Below are 15,180 nucleotides of genomic sequence, written 5' to 3'. Positions count from 1 at the left end.
CTTTTTGCAATGATAAACCTTCAAACAATAAATGGAAGACCCAAACCATGCTGAAGAATCTTGACCACATCTGAAAGCCTGTCATGGAACACTTTCCTGTCCAGCCAGCTCCTGGAAGAGATACCCTCAGGCCAGGGATCTCCTATTGTGTCATAGATGTGCTCAGCTCCAGTCTGGTTGAAAACTTGGGGCCAATATCCTTTAACATTGGGATGGAAGCTTAAAATATTCGTGGAGATTCCAGAAAGAATGGGCCGTAGACTCTCATGTTCTGAGATTGCTGACACCAGGCAGAAATCCAGACTCATAGACTTTATCGGACATGTTTTATAACCATGGGCCTAGGAAAGAAACTTCAGTTCCTAGAGTACGTGATTCCTTATATGATATGGTATCAGAAATGTGCCTTCCTTATCTTCATTTCCTCTAATATCTACTCAGCACTCTGCAACCCTTCTATTAAAGTTTCATTCTATATGATCAAGGAACAAATAGATTTTACAAAATGATTGTCATCTCTGGAACAGGTATTATATTAGCTATGACTGCCTAAATGTGACTGCATTTATTGCATCTAACTCGTGCTAGCTGACAAGTGTTCCCTGCAGAGAGTGACAGTTACCAGGTGACTCTCTGTAGAGAGGAAAAAGCTCCAGTTAAGGACTTTGCTTCAGGAAAGCAGGCCCAGTAGTGTTTCAGAAGAGAAGACCAAGAACGAAGATACTTAGGGGAGAGGTGGCCGGGGACCAAGAATATATAGTCTGTCTTCATTATTGACAATTTCTATATTTGTGAATTGACTTACTAAAATTTGTTTGTAAACCCCCAAATCAATACGCTTGGTGTTTTTGTGGTCATTAGTGGATTTTCACAGAACAGTGAAAACTTTGAGTCACCTGACATATTCAAAGCTGAGGATGGACAGGGTGGTACCCTGCCTTCTTGTTTTAAGTCTCATGCTCTAAATGAGTGTTCTTTTTGTGGACTCGAGTGGACTTTATTTTGTCATTTTTTGCATTTTTGTGCTTTTTATTGGTGATCTCATGGTTTAAAATGGCCTTCAAGTGTAGTGCTAAAGTGTGGTCTGGTATTCCTTTGCACAAAGGAGGCTGTGATGTGCTTTACAGAGAAAAAACATGGAAGTTTCATTCAAGCATGAGTTATAGTGCCTTTGGCTGGTGGTTCAATATTAATGAATGAACAAAATACATTAAATATGGTATCTTTAAATAGAAACACATAACACAAAACACATAACACATAAAACAAAGTTATGTATTGAGTGGTTGATGAAAATGTTGTGACCCGAGGCTCACAGGAACCTAACCCTATTATTCCCCTAGGAAAACCGTTCAGTAATTGCTAATTTGCAGTGTTCTCAAAGACTTTATAGAACATAACTACCACAAATAATGGGAATCAAATGTGATCTTAAATACTGGAAGAAGAAGAAAGAGCAGATGGTAAATAGCTATCTCTAGTAATAAATGACATGTATTTGTATCTTCCAATTACTCACATGAGAAGAGATTATTGAGAGCCTCAATTTGGCAATTCATAAGGCTTATAAAAATCTAGAATTCCTTGGAAAATACCAGTGTCTCACAACAGTTCTAAAATTTCTCTTTTAATTCCCCCGAGGAATCATTCAGGACAGCACTTCTTTCCCTGTGAAGATAACCTCCTTCACTGATACACCACTGGGGTACTCACTCTCTAAAGCCAGCATAACAAAAACACCAAGAAACCTCTACCTAGAAAGATTTAGCCCATTTAACCTTAATATTTGCTTATAATTTTCATTATTTTATTTTATAAAGCAGTCTAATTTGCCTGAAATGCCATTTTTAAACAACTACAGAAATCATCCTTCACCAATAAACATTATTTCTGATATCTCCTCAGGAACTAAGGAATTCTCTGTTCCAGTCTTAGATAAAGATTCGGTGCTGTTCTCTCTGTGACGGCTCTGGATAAGAGCCTGAGTATGCTAATTTATAAGCATGGATAAATATGGATTCCCAAGGGGTTGGGGGTGATGTGGGGAGTATAGATTAAGGTGAATTGACACACACATCCATCAGGCAATTTCTGTTGAAGTACCAGTGCTAGACTGTGTAGTGTTAGATTCTAACAAACTTATTTAGGTAAGAAGTATCAGCTAATTGACAACATCCATTTATGATGAGTATACAAGCACTTCAGTGAAAACTGGGCTTCGGAGGAAACAGAAGTCAGGTCCAGTGGTGCTAGTCAGACAAGCCAGCCCAGTCTGCAGGAGCAGGGATGTCGGGCGGAGTGGGTCAGCCCACACTGAAGATATAGAGTACTTCTCATACTCGAGGAAGTGATAAGGCCTGAATCAGGACTAGAGAGAGGTTCATGAGCCTAAGTGACCCTCGGGACAGCACCTGCTGAGGCTGCCAGGGGGAATTGACCTCCACAGACTTCTCTGCTAAAAGGAACAGAACTGAACCTTGGATGAACACTATGTTCCTGCACGAGGTCCACAGAAATCATTCCTCACTGCCTTTGATAAGATTGCCTCAAGAGACTGTTTTAGTTGGTCTATAGGGGCTAGGAGCCAAAACTGGCAGATAAAGGGAAAGACAGAGGTGAGAGAGAGAAGTGGGCAGCAAAGCATGAAGCCAGATGTGCTGGTCTGAAAAATCCTGTAGAAGTGGCTTACCTGGAGATGTGAGATCCAGGTAGTCAGACATGTAAGCCAACTGCATCATTCCTTTCTTTTAGTTTAGGGAAAAGACTGATTTTTAAGAGCCTGTGGTTCTACTATAGGGTAATAGAGGTACTTAGCCAGAGAAATGGAGTTTACAATGTGCACAGAGGAGAGTGAGACAGATTTGTGTTACTAGTGGATTACTTGATGGATTTATATCAGGGAATTTAACTCCCCTCCTTCCCCTGCCTTTGAGGTACCAGATGAGAACAAAGTCTGCATAAATCCTCTCTAGAGTTATGCTTAACTCAATCAAGGCACAATACATTTTAAATCAAATTTCTTCTATGCAGAAAAAGTTTCCAGAAAGGCAGAGCAGGGAGAGGAGCCTCATTATTCCCTTCTGTCACTCTTTTAATCCAGTCTTGACAAGAAGTTTCCTGTTGTATAAGTCAGGGTTCTTCAGAACAACAGAAGCCATAGGATATATATACACCTTATCCTACGTAAACTGAATTACACCACTGGCTTCCTTGGGTCTCCAGCTTGTAGATTGCAGACATGGGTCTTCTCATCCTCCATAATCACATGAGCCAATTCCTCATAATAAATCTTCGGATGTGAAGATCCTAGATCTCCCATCTGCTGGAGACCCAGAAAAGCCTGTCTGAGTGCAAAAACCTGAGCACCAGAAGGAACTAATGGTGTAAATCCAAGTCCATGGGTAGAAGATGAGATGAAATGTCTAGCTCAGTGATGCAGAAAAAAGGGGCAAGTTCCTCCTTCCTCCGTTTTTTGTTCTTTTCAGGTCTTCAGTGGATTGGTTCATGCCCACATGCATTGGAGAGGGCAATCTATTGAGTCCATGAATCCAAATCCTAATTTTGTCCAGAAATGCTTCATAGAGACACTCAGAAATGTTTAGCTAAGGGCACCCCATAGCTAGCCAAGATGACACCTAAAATTAACCATTACGCTGTATTATTTACAATTAATTTCAATAATTTACTTTTTGCAGAGAAGCTTTTCCAGTTAAGAAAGCTTGTCAAGTTGTTTCTACCCATTAATTTTTCAAAAGTATGCAGCGGATGATGGATTACTTTGTCCCTCACACACATAAAGATAACTAAAGCATAAAAAATGTTTGTGTATCCAAATGGTGTTTATGCAAAGACCAGAGCAAAATATTTGGTTTGTATATAGTAGTTGAAAGAAACCTCTTTCAGACATTTGTGGTACATGTAGTCACTCTAGCTTTTATATTCTGCTCTTGTGGAAGTGGAGGGTGATCTATAACAAAAACCATCCTCAGGTTAGCCAGTCTAGCATAACACTTCAGGAGAATGTGACTTCAGGTCAAGAAATAGTTTTCTGACCCAAATAAAACCCGTAGAATAGCCAAGATCTGGGGTGACTTTACGGCCAACATATTGTCAAATCTCCAGTCAACAGAAAGGTCCCCCTGCTTGCCTTCCCTTTCTCCTCTTTCAAACTCCCTCTGTTCTTTTAACCCTTTGATTCTGGTGTTGATAATTTCACTCCTCTGTCCTTGTTAGTTCAACTATTAGAAGAAGCTTGGGAGCCAGAAGCTGAGGGGATTGGAGTCATGTGGTTGGTTGGAGAATGAGGACGGAGGATGTGAGAGTGGCCTCAGGGTGAATCATCAAAAAGACTATAACACTTGGGGCACCTGGGTGGCTCAGTGGTTAAATGCTTGACTCTTAGTTTCAGCTCAGGTCATGATCTCACGGTTCATGGCTTCTAGCCCTACGTAGGGCTCCATGCTGATGGTGCAGAGCCTGCAGACAGAGCCTCTCTGTCTCTCCCCTGCTTGCTCTCTCTCTCTCTTAAAATAAATTTTAAAAAAGACTATGAGACTTTTCTCAGTGCAAATTTTAGTTAGTATATCGAAAGCAGATTATTCTGCTAAAGGTCATTTGTTTGCTGCCCCACCTCTAATCACATTATAAAAAGTTTCTTTATTTACTTTTCTTTAGGATATTGGGGGATAGAGATGGGGAGACAGGGCTAAACAATTAATCCCAGGGTCCCATAGCCTGGCTGGGATCCCTTGTGTAGGTCCTTAATGACCAGCATGTCTGGTGGCCCAAATTTGAGTTTTGTCTTCCTGACACAAAGCAGAGAAAAACATTGATTCCAGGTCAATTCTCACTTTTATTGATTTGTTTTTGATTTTTTGCAGTGGGGGGAAAAACAGGAAGAAAAATGGCATTACATTCAAGTACAGCCAGTTTTTCCATGCCAACATTTAGGATTCTACTAAACTCAGTAAAGTCTAGCCACTTGGGAGAACTAAGGGAGAAAAGCACTCCTACATCTTGTGCAATTCTGATGTGGCAGGCATTGTTTCTGGGTTTACATCCACTATATTGTTAATCCTGACAAAACTTTGTGGGACAGTCGGTGTTACTCTCATTTAACCAGGGGCTAACAAGTTCTGAGAGGTGAGTCACTTGTCCAAATTCTATACCTAGTGAGCGGCAAAGCAGGAATTTAAGTCCTAATCTCTTTAAACTCGAAAGCTGATATATTCTCTACTGGTTTACAAAAGCATTTAATCAGCAACTATTTTTGAGCATCTGTTATGTGCCAGGTCTTGTGCTAGTGTAGAGAATACAAAGATAAATAAACATCCAGTCCTGCCCCCTCAGAGTTCAAGGGCCAGTGGAAGGTGGTGCACACAGGTGCAGTGTGTTAGGCACTAGTGAAGGCTACTGTGCAAGCGCAGAGAGAGGCACCTGCCTGAGTCATTGGGGATCAGAAACATCAGTCCAGAGAAAATATGACTAGAGGAGCTTAAAAAACAGGGCTTCTCAAATTTTAAGGTAAATATGAATCACTCTGGGATCTTGTTAAAATGTAGGTTCTGATTCAGTAGGTCTGGAGTGAGGCCCGTGGTTCTGCGTTTCTAACAAGTGCCCAGGAGAGGCGGATGCTGCTGGTCCATGGATGACACTTCTTAATTGCAAAGCCCTAAAGAGAAAGTAAAGATTAATTAGCCAGGTGCAGAGTTGTGGTGGTGAGAACTTCCCCAGAACATGCAAAGACCCAGGGAGAAAAAGAACAAGATCAACTTAGGGAACTGTTATCAGTCCAGTAAACCTGGATTGTAGAGCATGAAATGGTGAGCTAGCACGACATGGGACTAGAGGCAACAGCAAACAAGCTAGCTGGAAGCACATTATGCAGGCTCTGTGAGACTTGGTGAGGAGCTATGTCTAATCCTGAGGGCAAGTGAGATGCCATTCAAAGTTTTCAGCTGATGAGTTCCTTTTTCAGATTTGGGCTTTCCAAAAAGCATACTGGCTGTAGTCTGGAAAATGCATTAGAACAGTGTTCTCAATCAATCCTGTTGCTTGTTAGAATCACCTGAGAGCTTTGAAAAATACCAATGCTCAGTCCCCACATCAGGTAATTAAAGAGGATCTCTAAGGCAGAGCTTTTCAAAGTGTGGTCCTTGGTATCACCTGGGACCTTGTTAGAAATGCAAATTCCCCAGCTCTGTCCCACATTTACTGAATCAGGAACTATGAGGATGGGCACAGCAGTTTGGGTTTTAACAAGCCCTCCTAGGTGACTCTGATGGATCACCTTTGAGTGGTAATGTTTGAGATCAGTTAGATTAGAGGGAGAAAAGTAGGAAAAGGGATAGAGGCTACCATTAGGAAGCAGAGAGGTGATGGTGTGGTTTTAGCTCCACATCAGATTTTATTAACCTTGTTGAGCAAAGGAGTATACCATCTTAATGGGATCCAAGTAGTGTCTCAAAGCAGGCAGGTGAGCATGCTGGTTAGCCATAGGGTAGTTTCTGGATGAAAATTGGTAAGTGACATTGGGTCAGGGATAGGCTAATTTATAAACTAGGTAAGCTCTGCCTTGTGAGCTGAATTGGGTCCCCCTAAATTCATACGTTGGAGCCCTAAGCCTCATTGCGATGGTATTTGGAGGGAGGGCCTTTAGGAGGTAATTAGGTTCAGATGAGGTCATGAAGGTGGGGCCTTGTGATGAAATTAGCGCCCTTATAAGAAGAGTCACCAGAGGGCTTGCAAGATTTCTTTTCTCACTACATGTGAGAACTTAGGGAGAAGGCAGACTTCTATAAGTCAGAAGAGAGCTCTCACCAGAAACCAAAAATGCCAGCACCTTCATCTCGGACTTTCCAACCTCTAGGATGGTGAGTAAATAAGTTCCTATTGTTTAAGCTACCTGGTCTATGGTATTTTGTTATGGAAGCCTTTGCAAGACACTTTTGGAATAGCAGGCAGTCTTATTGTGACACATGGGTCCCTGCAGAGTTACTGTTAAAATACTTATCTTGGAACTTGTGTGTGTGAACTAGTTTTTTTTTTTTTTAATATGTGAAATGTATTGTCAAATTGGTTTCCATACAACACCCAGTGCTCATCCCAGTGCCCTCTTCAATGCCCATCACCTACCCTCCCCTCCCTCCCTCCCACCCCCATCAACCCTCAGTTTGTTCTCAGTTTTTGAGAGTCTCTTATGCTTTGGCTCTCTCCCACTCTAACCTCTTTTTTTTTTTTTCCTCCCCCTCCCCCATGGGTTTCTGTTAAGTTTCTCAGGATGCTAAGTGAAATAAGCCATACAGAGAAAGACAGATACCATATGTTTTCACTCTTATGTGGATCCTGAGGAACTAGTTTTAATTATAATAAATTGAGCCTAGATAGCTTGTGTCACAACTTATCAGTTTTGCAATTATGGCTTTTGATTTTTTTTTTTTATTTTTGGTATCCTAAACCAATGCATAATTGGAATTGAAAACCTATAATAACATTGCCAGATAAAATGTAGGATGCCCAATTACATTTGAATTTCATATTAACAGGAAATAATTTTTTAGTAACAGTATGTCAAAAATAGTGTATGGATTATAATTACTCTACAAAATTATTCATTGTTTGTCTGAAATTAAAATTTTATTAGATGTCCTGTATTTTTATTTACTAAATAGGAAATTCCAAACTCTAACAAATTAATACACATCAAGGAATATTTATCAAATGAATGATGTGGTTGATTGGATGTATAGAATAAGGGGAGTGATGAATCAGTGATGTCTGGCTTGGACACTGGGTAAATCTTGATACTCTGCAGGAAAGTAGGGACACTGGAGGGAGAGCTGGTTGGGGAGGAAGGGCAAAATGATGAATCACATTTTGGAAATGTAGAGACTAAGGTCTCTCTGGAATATATAGGTATATTTTGATTATTAGGCTGTTGAACATAAAGTTCTGGGTATAAGTTTGTTTTTTTTTTTCAACGTTTATTTATTTATTTTTTGGGGGGGGGGGGGACAGAGAGAGACAGAGCATGAACGGGGGAGGGGCAGAGAGAGAGGGAGACACAGAATCGGAAACAGGCTCCAGGCTCTGAGCCATCAGCCCAGAGCCTGACGCGGGGCTCGAACTCACGGACCGCGAAATCATGACCTGGCTGAAGTCGGACGCTTAACCGACTGCGCCACCCAGGCGCCCCAAGTTCTGGATATAAGGAGAAAGATCTGGATTGGGACGCCTGGGTGGCTCAGTCAGTTAAGCTGCGGACTTCGTCTCAGGTCATGATCTTGCAGTTTGTGAGTTCTAGTTCCGCATCCAGCCCTGTACTGATAGCTCAGAGCCTGGAGCCTGCTACGGATTCTCTCTCTCTCTCTCTCTCTCTCTCTCTCTCTCTCTCTCTCTCTGTCCCTCCCCAGCTTGCTCTCTCTCTCTTTCTCTCTCTCTCTCTCTCAAAAATAAATAAACGTTAAAAAAAAAAAGAAAGATCAGGATGGAATCACGGGTTTCAGAATCATTCGCAATTAAGTGGTAGGGAAGCTCTAGGAGTGGATGAGATCCCAGAAAATAGGTAGAAGAGAAGGAGATGTTGAAAATAGGATATAGGCAGAAGTACCTGAGGTGTTGGGAGAACAGCTGTAGGACCCAGGAGAAGGACTATGTTCAAGGACAGGAGTCCCCTTCCGTTCTGACAGGAAGGAGGGTGGAAGGGATGGCTGTGCATGCAGGAGAGCTGGTAGGCTTGATGGAAGGAAATGGTGTTGTGGCAAGAGCCCCGCGTAGATTCTCTTGCCTATGGAACACTTTTTTCCCCCTTTTGTGACCTGTTCATTCTGGTTGTACTCATTGTATTGAGTAATGTAAAATGATGGAATAAGAGTTTAAAATAAAGTGTTTTTATGAAAACTAAGCTTTGGAAAAAAATCTTAAAATGGTGAATTGCACTTTTTTAAAAAGTTTATTTAGTTTAGAGAGAGACTGAGACAACAGAAGGGGACAGGCAGAGAGAGCATCCCAAGCAGTCTCCGAGCCCATTAGCACAGAGCCCGATGCAAGACTCAAACTCATTAAGCCATGAAATCATGACCTGAGCTGAAACCAAGAGTTGGACGTGCAACTGACTGAGCCACCCAGGCACCTTGCACTTTTTATTGTTAAAGTAGGTGTGGGTAACAAAACTGTAAACATGTGGATTAAAAAAGCCTAGTAGGATTTTGCACTCCTATCGCTTCACCTGCATAAATTCACATTGGACAACACAAATGATAAATTGTTGGTGTGATTTCTGCAGAACTCCAATTAATGGACCCCCTCAAAAATGCTGTGGTCCTAACTCCAAGCACTAAGAAGTGGAGGCATACTTTTTAGGTTAAAATAAAATGTAAATTACGCATGTTATCATTGCTCAACTGATTCAGTGTTTGGTTTGGTTTTGTTTTTAGTATGTTCACATTTATTTTATTTCTAGTTTAGTTGATTGACAAAATTTCGTATATTTAAGGTGTATAGTGTTTTGATATATGTATACATTTTGAAGTGATTATCATAACCAGGCTAAATAAAAGATCAATCATCTGCATTGTTACCGTTGTGTGTGTGTGTGTGTGTGTGTGTGATGAGAACTTGAGATCTACTATCTCAGCAAATTTCAAGCATACAGTACATTATGAACTATAATTACCAAATTGTACATTGGTTCTCCAGAACTTACTCTTAACGGACAGTTTATACCTTTTGAAGAACATCTCCCTTTTACCCCCACCGCTCAGCCCCTAGTAATGACCATTCTACTCTGTTATTATGGGTTTCACTTTTTAAAAAAATTCAAATCCAAGTTAGTTAACATATAGCATAATAATGATTTCAGGAATAGAATTTAGTGATTCATCACTCACATGTAACACCCAGTGCTCATCCCAATGAGCGCCCTCCTTAATGTCTACCACCCATTTAGCCCATCTCCCCACCTAACACCCCTCCATCAACCCTCAGTGTGTTCTCTCTATTGAAAAATCTTTTCTGGTTTGCCTGCCTCTCTGTTTCTATCATATTATTGCTTGCCATCCCCTATGTTCATCTGGCTTGTTTCTTAAATTTCACATGAGTGAAATCATATGATATTTGTCTTTCTCTGGCTGACTTATTTCACCTAGCATAATACACTCTAGTTCCATCCACGTTATTGCAAGTGGCAAGATTTCGTTCTTTTTGATCGCTGAGTAAAATTCCATTGTATCTATATACCACATCTTCTTTATCCATTCACCAGTTGATGAACATTTGGGCTCTTTCCATAATTTGGCTATTGTTGAAAGCACTGCTATAAACATTGGGGTACATATGCCCCTTCAAATCAGCATTTTTGTATCCTTTGGGTAAATACCTAGTAGTGCAGTTGCTGGGTCATAGGGTAGTTCTATTTTTAATTTTTTGAGGAAACTCCATACTGTTTTCCAGAGTGACTGCACCAGTTTGCATTCCCACCAGCAGTGCAAAAGGGTTCCCCTTTCTCCGTGTCCTCGATATCATCTATTGTTTCCTGAGTTGTTCATGTTAGCCATTTGACAGGTGTGAGATGGTATCTCATTGTGGTTTTCTGTTCCCCTAATGATGAGTGATGTTGAGCATCTTTTCATGTGTCTTTTTGCCATCTGGAGGTCTCTTTTGGAAAAGCATCTATTTATGTCTTCTGCCCATTTCTTCACTGGATTACTTGTTTTTTGGGTGTTCAGTTTAATAAGTTGTTTATAGATTTTGGATACTAACCCTTTATGTGATAGGTCATTGCAAATATCTTCTCCCATTTTGTCAGTTGCCCGTCAGTTTTGTTGATTGTTTCCTTCACTGTGCAAAATCTATTAATCTTGATGAAGTCCCAATAGTTCATTTTTGCTTGTTTCCCTTGCCTCTGGAGACCTGTCTAGTAAGACGTTGCTCCAGCCAAGGTCAAAGAGGTTGCTGCCTGTTTTCTCCTGTAGGACTTTGATGGTTTCCTGTCTCACATTGAGGTCTTTCATCCATTTTGAATTTATTTTTATGTATGGTATAAGAAAGTGGCCCAAGTTCGTTCTTCTGTATGTGACCATCCAGTTTTCACAACACCAATGTTGAAGAGACTTTCTTCCATTGGATATTTTTCCTGCTTTGTCGAACATTGGTTGGCCATACATTTGTGGGTCCATTTCTGGGTTCTCAATTCTGTTCCATTGATCTATGTGTCTGTTTTTGTGCAGACAATATGTCTTGATGATTACAGCTTTGTAATACAGCTTAAAGTCCAGAATTGTGATGCCTCCAGCTTTGGTTTTCTTTTTCAACATTACTTTGGCTGTTTGGGGTCTTTTATGATTCCAAACAAATTTTAGAATTGTCTGTTCCAGTGCTGTGAAGAACTGGTGGTTTTTGTTTGTTTGTTTTTTGTTTTTTATAGGAATTGCATTTAATGTGTAGAGTGCTTTGGGTAGTATCAACATTTTAACAATACTTGTTTTTCCAGTCCATGAGCATGAAATGTTTTTCTATTTCTTTGTGTCCTCTTCAATTTCTTGCATAAGCATTTCATAGTTCTCAGTGCACAGATCTTTTGCCTCTTGGGTTAGGTTTATTCCTATGTATCTTATGGGTTTTTGTGCAATTGCAGATGGGATAGATTCCTTGATTTCTCCTTCTGCTACTTCATTATTGGTGTATAGAAATGCAACCAATTTCTGTACATTGATTTTATGTCCTACAACTTCGATGAATTCATGTATCTGTTCTAGCAGTTTTTTTGTGGAGTTTTCTTTGGAGGGGTTTTCTACATAGAGTATCATGGTCTGTGAAGAGTGAAAGTTTGACTTCTTCCTTGCCAATTTGGAGGGCTTTTATTTCTTTTGTTGTCTATTGCTGAGGCAGGACTTCCAGTACTATGTTGAACAACAATGGTAACAGTGGACATCCTGATCCTGTTCCTGACCTTAGGGGGAAAGCTTAGTTTTTCCCCTGTTGAGATGATATTTGTGAGTCATTCATATATGACCTTTATCATGTTAAGGTATTTTCCTTCTAGCCATACTTTCTTGAGGATTTTTATCAAAAAAGGATGCTGTATTATGTCAAATGCTTTTTCTGCATCTATTGACAGAATCATGTGGTTCTTATCCTTTTGTTAATGTGGTGTGTCATGTTGATTGATTTGTGGATATTGAACCAGCCCTGAAGTGCAGTAATAAACCCCACTTGACCATGGTGAATATTTCTTTTAATGTATTGTTGGATTTCATTTACTAGTATCTTCTTGAGAATTCTTGCATCCATATTCATCGGGGAAATTGGTCTATAATTCTCCTTTTTAGTGGGGTCTTTGTCTGGTTTTGAAATTAGAGTAATGCTGGCTTCATAGAATGAGCTTGGAAATTTTCCTTCAAATTCTATGTTTTGAAATGGTTAGAGAAGAATAGGTATTAACTCTTCCTTAAATGACTGGTAGAATTCCCCTGGCAAGCTATCTGGCACAGGACTCTTGTTTGTTGGGAGATTTTTTTACTTACTCAATCTCTTTACTGGTTATGGGTCTGCTCAAATTTTGTATTTCTTCCTGTTTCAGTTTTGGTAGTTTATATATTTCTAGGAATTTATCCATTTCTTCCAGATTGCCCAATTTGTTGGCATATAATTCCTCATAATATTCTCTTATAATTGTATTTCTGCAGTGTTGGTTGTGATCACTCCTCTTTCTTTTGTGATTTTATTTATTTGGGTCCTCTCCTTTGTCTTTTTGATAAGTCTGGATAGAAGTTTATCAATTTTTATAATCCTTTCAAAGAACCAGCTCCATTTTGTTGATCTGTTCTACTTTTTTCAAATTTCAATATCATCGATTTCTGCTCTAATCTTTATTATTTCCTATTTCCCTTCTGTTTTTGCTCTTTATTTGCTGTTATTTTTCCAGCTTTTTTAGGTATAAGGGTAGGTTGTGTATTTAAGATCTTTCTTCCTTCTTTTGGAGGGCCTGGATTGTTATATACTTCCCTCTTATGACTGTCTTTGCTGTCTTTTCTTTTTTTAATTTACTTCCAAGTTAGCTAGCATATAGTGCAACAATGATTTCAGGAGTAGATTCCTTAATGCCCATTACCGATTTAGCCCATCTCCTCTCCCACAACCCTCCAGTAACCCTCTGTTTGTTCTCCATATTGAAGAATCTTATGTTTTTGTCCATCTCCTGTTTTTATATTATTTTTGCTTCCCTTCCCTGTGTTCATCTCTTCTGTGTCTTAAAGTCCTCATATGAGTGAAGTCATATGATATTTCTTTCTCTAATTTCACTTAGCATAATACCCTCTAGTTCCGTCCATGTAGTTGCAAATGGCAAGATTTCATTGTTTTTGATTGCCAAGTAATACTCCATTTTGTGTGTGTGTGTGTGTGTGTGTGTGTGTGTGTGTGTGTATACACACATACCACATCTCCTTTATCCATTCACTCATTGATGGCCATTTGGGCTCTTTCCATTCTTTGGCTGTTGTCGATAGTGCTGCTATAAACATAGGGGTGCATGTGTCCCTTTGAAGCAACATACCTGTATCCCTTGGATAAATACCTAGTAGTGCAATTGCTGGGTCATAGGGTAGTTCTATTTTAAACTTTTTGAGGAACCTCCATACTGTGGAGTGACTGCACCAGTTTCCATTCCCCCCAGCAATGCAAAAGAGATGCTCTTTCTCTGCATCCTTGCCTCCACATCTGTTGTTGCCTGAGTTGTTCATGTTAGCCATTCTGACAGGTGTGAGGTGGTATCTCATTGTGGGTTTGACTTGTATTTTCCTGATGATGAGTGATGTTGAGCATTTTTTCATGTGTCAGTTGGCCATCTGGATGTCTTCTTTGGAGAAGTGTCTATTCATGTCTTTTGCCCATTTCTTCACTGTATTATTTGTTTTTTGGGTGTTGAGTTTGATAAGTTCTTTATAGATTTTGGATACTAACCCTTTATCTGATATGTCGTTTGCAAATATCTTCTCTCATTCCATTGGTTGCCTTTTAGTTTTTCTGATTGTTTCCTTCACTGTGCAGAAGCTTTTTATTTTGATGAGGTCCCAATAGTTCATTTTTGTTTTTGTTTTCCTTGCCTCCAGAGACGTGTTGAGTAAGAAGTTGCTGTGGTCATGGTCAAAGAGGTTTTTTCCTGCTTTCTCCTCTAGGATTTTGATGGTTTTCTGTCTTACATTGAGGTCTTTCATCCATTTTGAGTTTATTTTTGTGTATGGTGTAAGAACGTGGTCCAGGTTCATTCTTCTGCATGTTGCTGTCCAGTTTTCCCAGCACCACTTGCTGAAGAGACCGTACCTATTCCATTGGCTATTTTTTCCTGCTTTGTTGAACATTGGTTGGCCATACATTTGTGGGTCCATTTCTGGGTTCTCAATTCTGTTCCATTGATCCATGTGTCTGTTTTTGTGAAGACAATATGTCTTGATGATTACAGCTTTGTAATACAGTTTGAAGTCTGCCACGTATTTTTTAATTTCCTTTTTAATTTCTTGGTTAACCCATTTCATCTTTAATAGGATGTTCTTTAACCTCCATGTATTGCGGTCTTTCCAAACTTTTTCTTTTGGTTGATTTCAAGTTCCATAGCGTTGTGGTCTGAAAATATGCATGGTATCATCTCAATCTTTTTGTATTTGTTGAGAGCTGATTTGTGACCCAGTATGTGATCTACTCTGCAGAATGTTCCCTGTGCACTTGAGAAGAATGTGTATTCTGCTGCTTTATAATGAAATGTTCTGAATATATCTGTTAAGTCCATCTGGTCCAGTATGTCGTTCAAAGCCATTGTTTTCTTGTTGATTTTCTGCTTAGAGTATCTGTCCGTTGCTGTGAGTGGGGTGTTAAAGTCCCCTACTATTGTATCATTATCAATGAGTTTCTTTATGTTTGTTATTAATTGGTTTATATGTTTGGGTACTCCCAAGTTGGCATAAATATTTATAATTGTTAGATTTTCTTGGTGGACAGACCCGTTAATGAAGATATCTTCTTCATCTCTATTTACAGTCTTTGTTTTAAAATCTGGTTTGTTGTAAGTATGGCTACTCTGGTTTTCTTTTGACATCCATTAGCATGATAGTTCTCCAAAGGGATTGTTTTCTTAATTTTTTTCTCTACTACTTTATTATTGGCATATAGAAATGCAACAGAATTATG

At 39.6% G+C, this 15,180-nt stretch overlaps 1 long non-coding RNA gene across 1 annotated transcript in view; it reads left to right on the top strand.

The window, feature by feature from the left end:
* The first annotated feature begins 5,370 nt into the window (after positions 1-5,370).
* LOC113593004 (uncharacterized) overlaps positions 5,371-15,180 on the top strand; it is a 109,937-nt gene continuing 100,127 nt past the window's right edge. Inside the window, exon 1 of the long non-coding RNA XR_003413019.2 lies at positions 5,371-6,872. This is a non-coding gene — a long non-coding RNA (uncharacterized LOC113593004). The remainder of the gene's footprint in view (positions 6,873-15,180) is intronic.

This window comes from Acinonyx jubatus, chromosome B4 (assembly GCF_027475565.1).
Source record: "Acinonyx jubatus isolate Ajub_Pintada_27869175 chromosome B4, VMU_Ajub_asm_v1.0, whole genome shotgun sequence".
In the NCBI taxonomy this organism is placed as follows: domain Eukaryota; kingdom Metazoa; phylum Chordata; class Mammalia; order Carnivora; family Felidae; genus Acinonyx; species Acinonyx jubatus.
The sequence above is the reverse complement of the archived record's forward strand: the minus strand, read 5'-3'. Positions and strand labels throughout refer to the sequence as shown.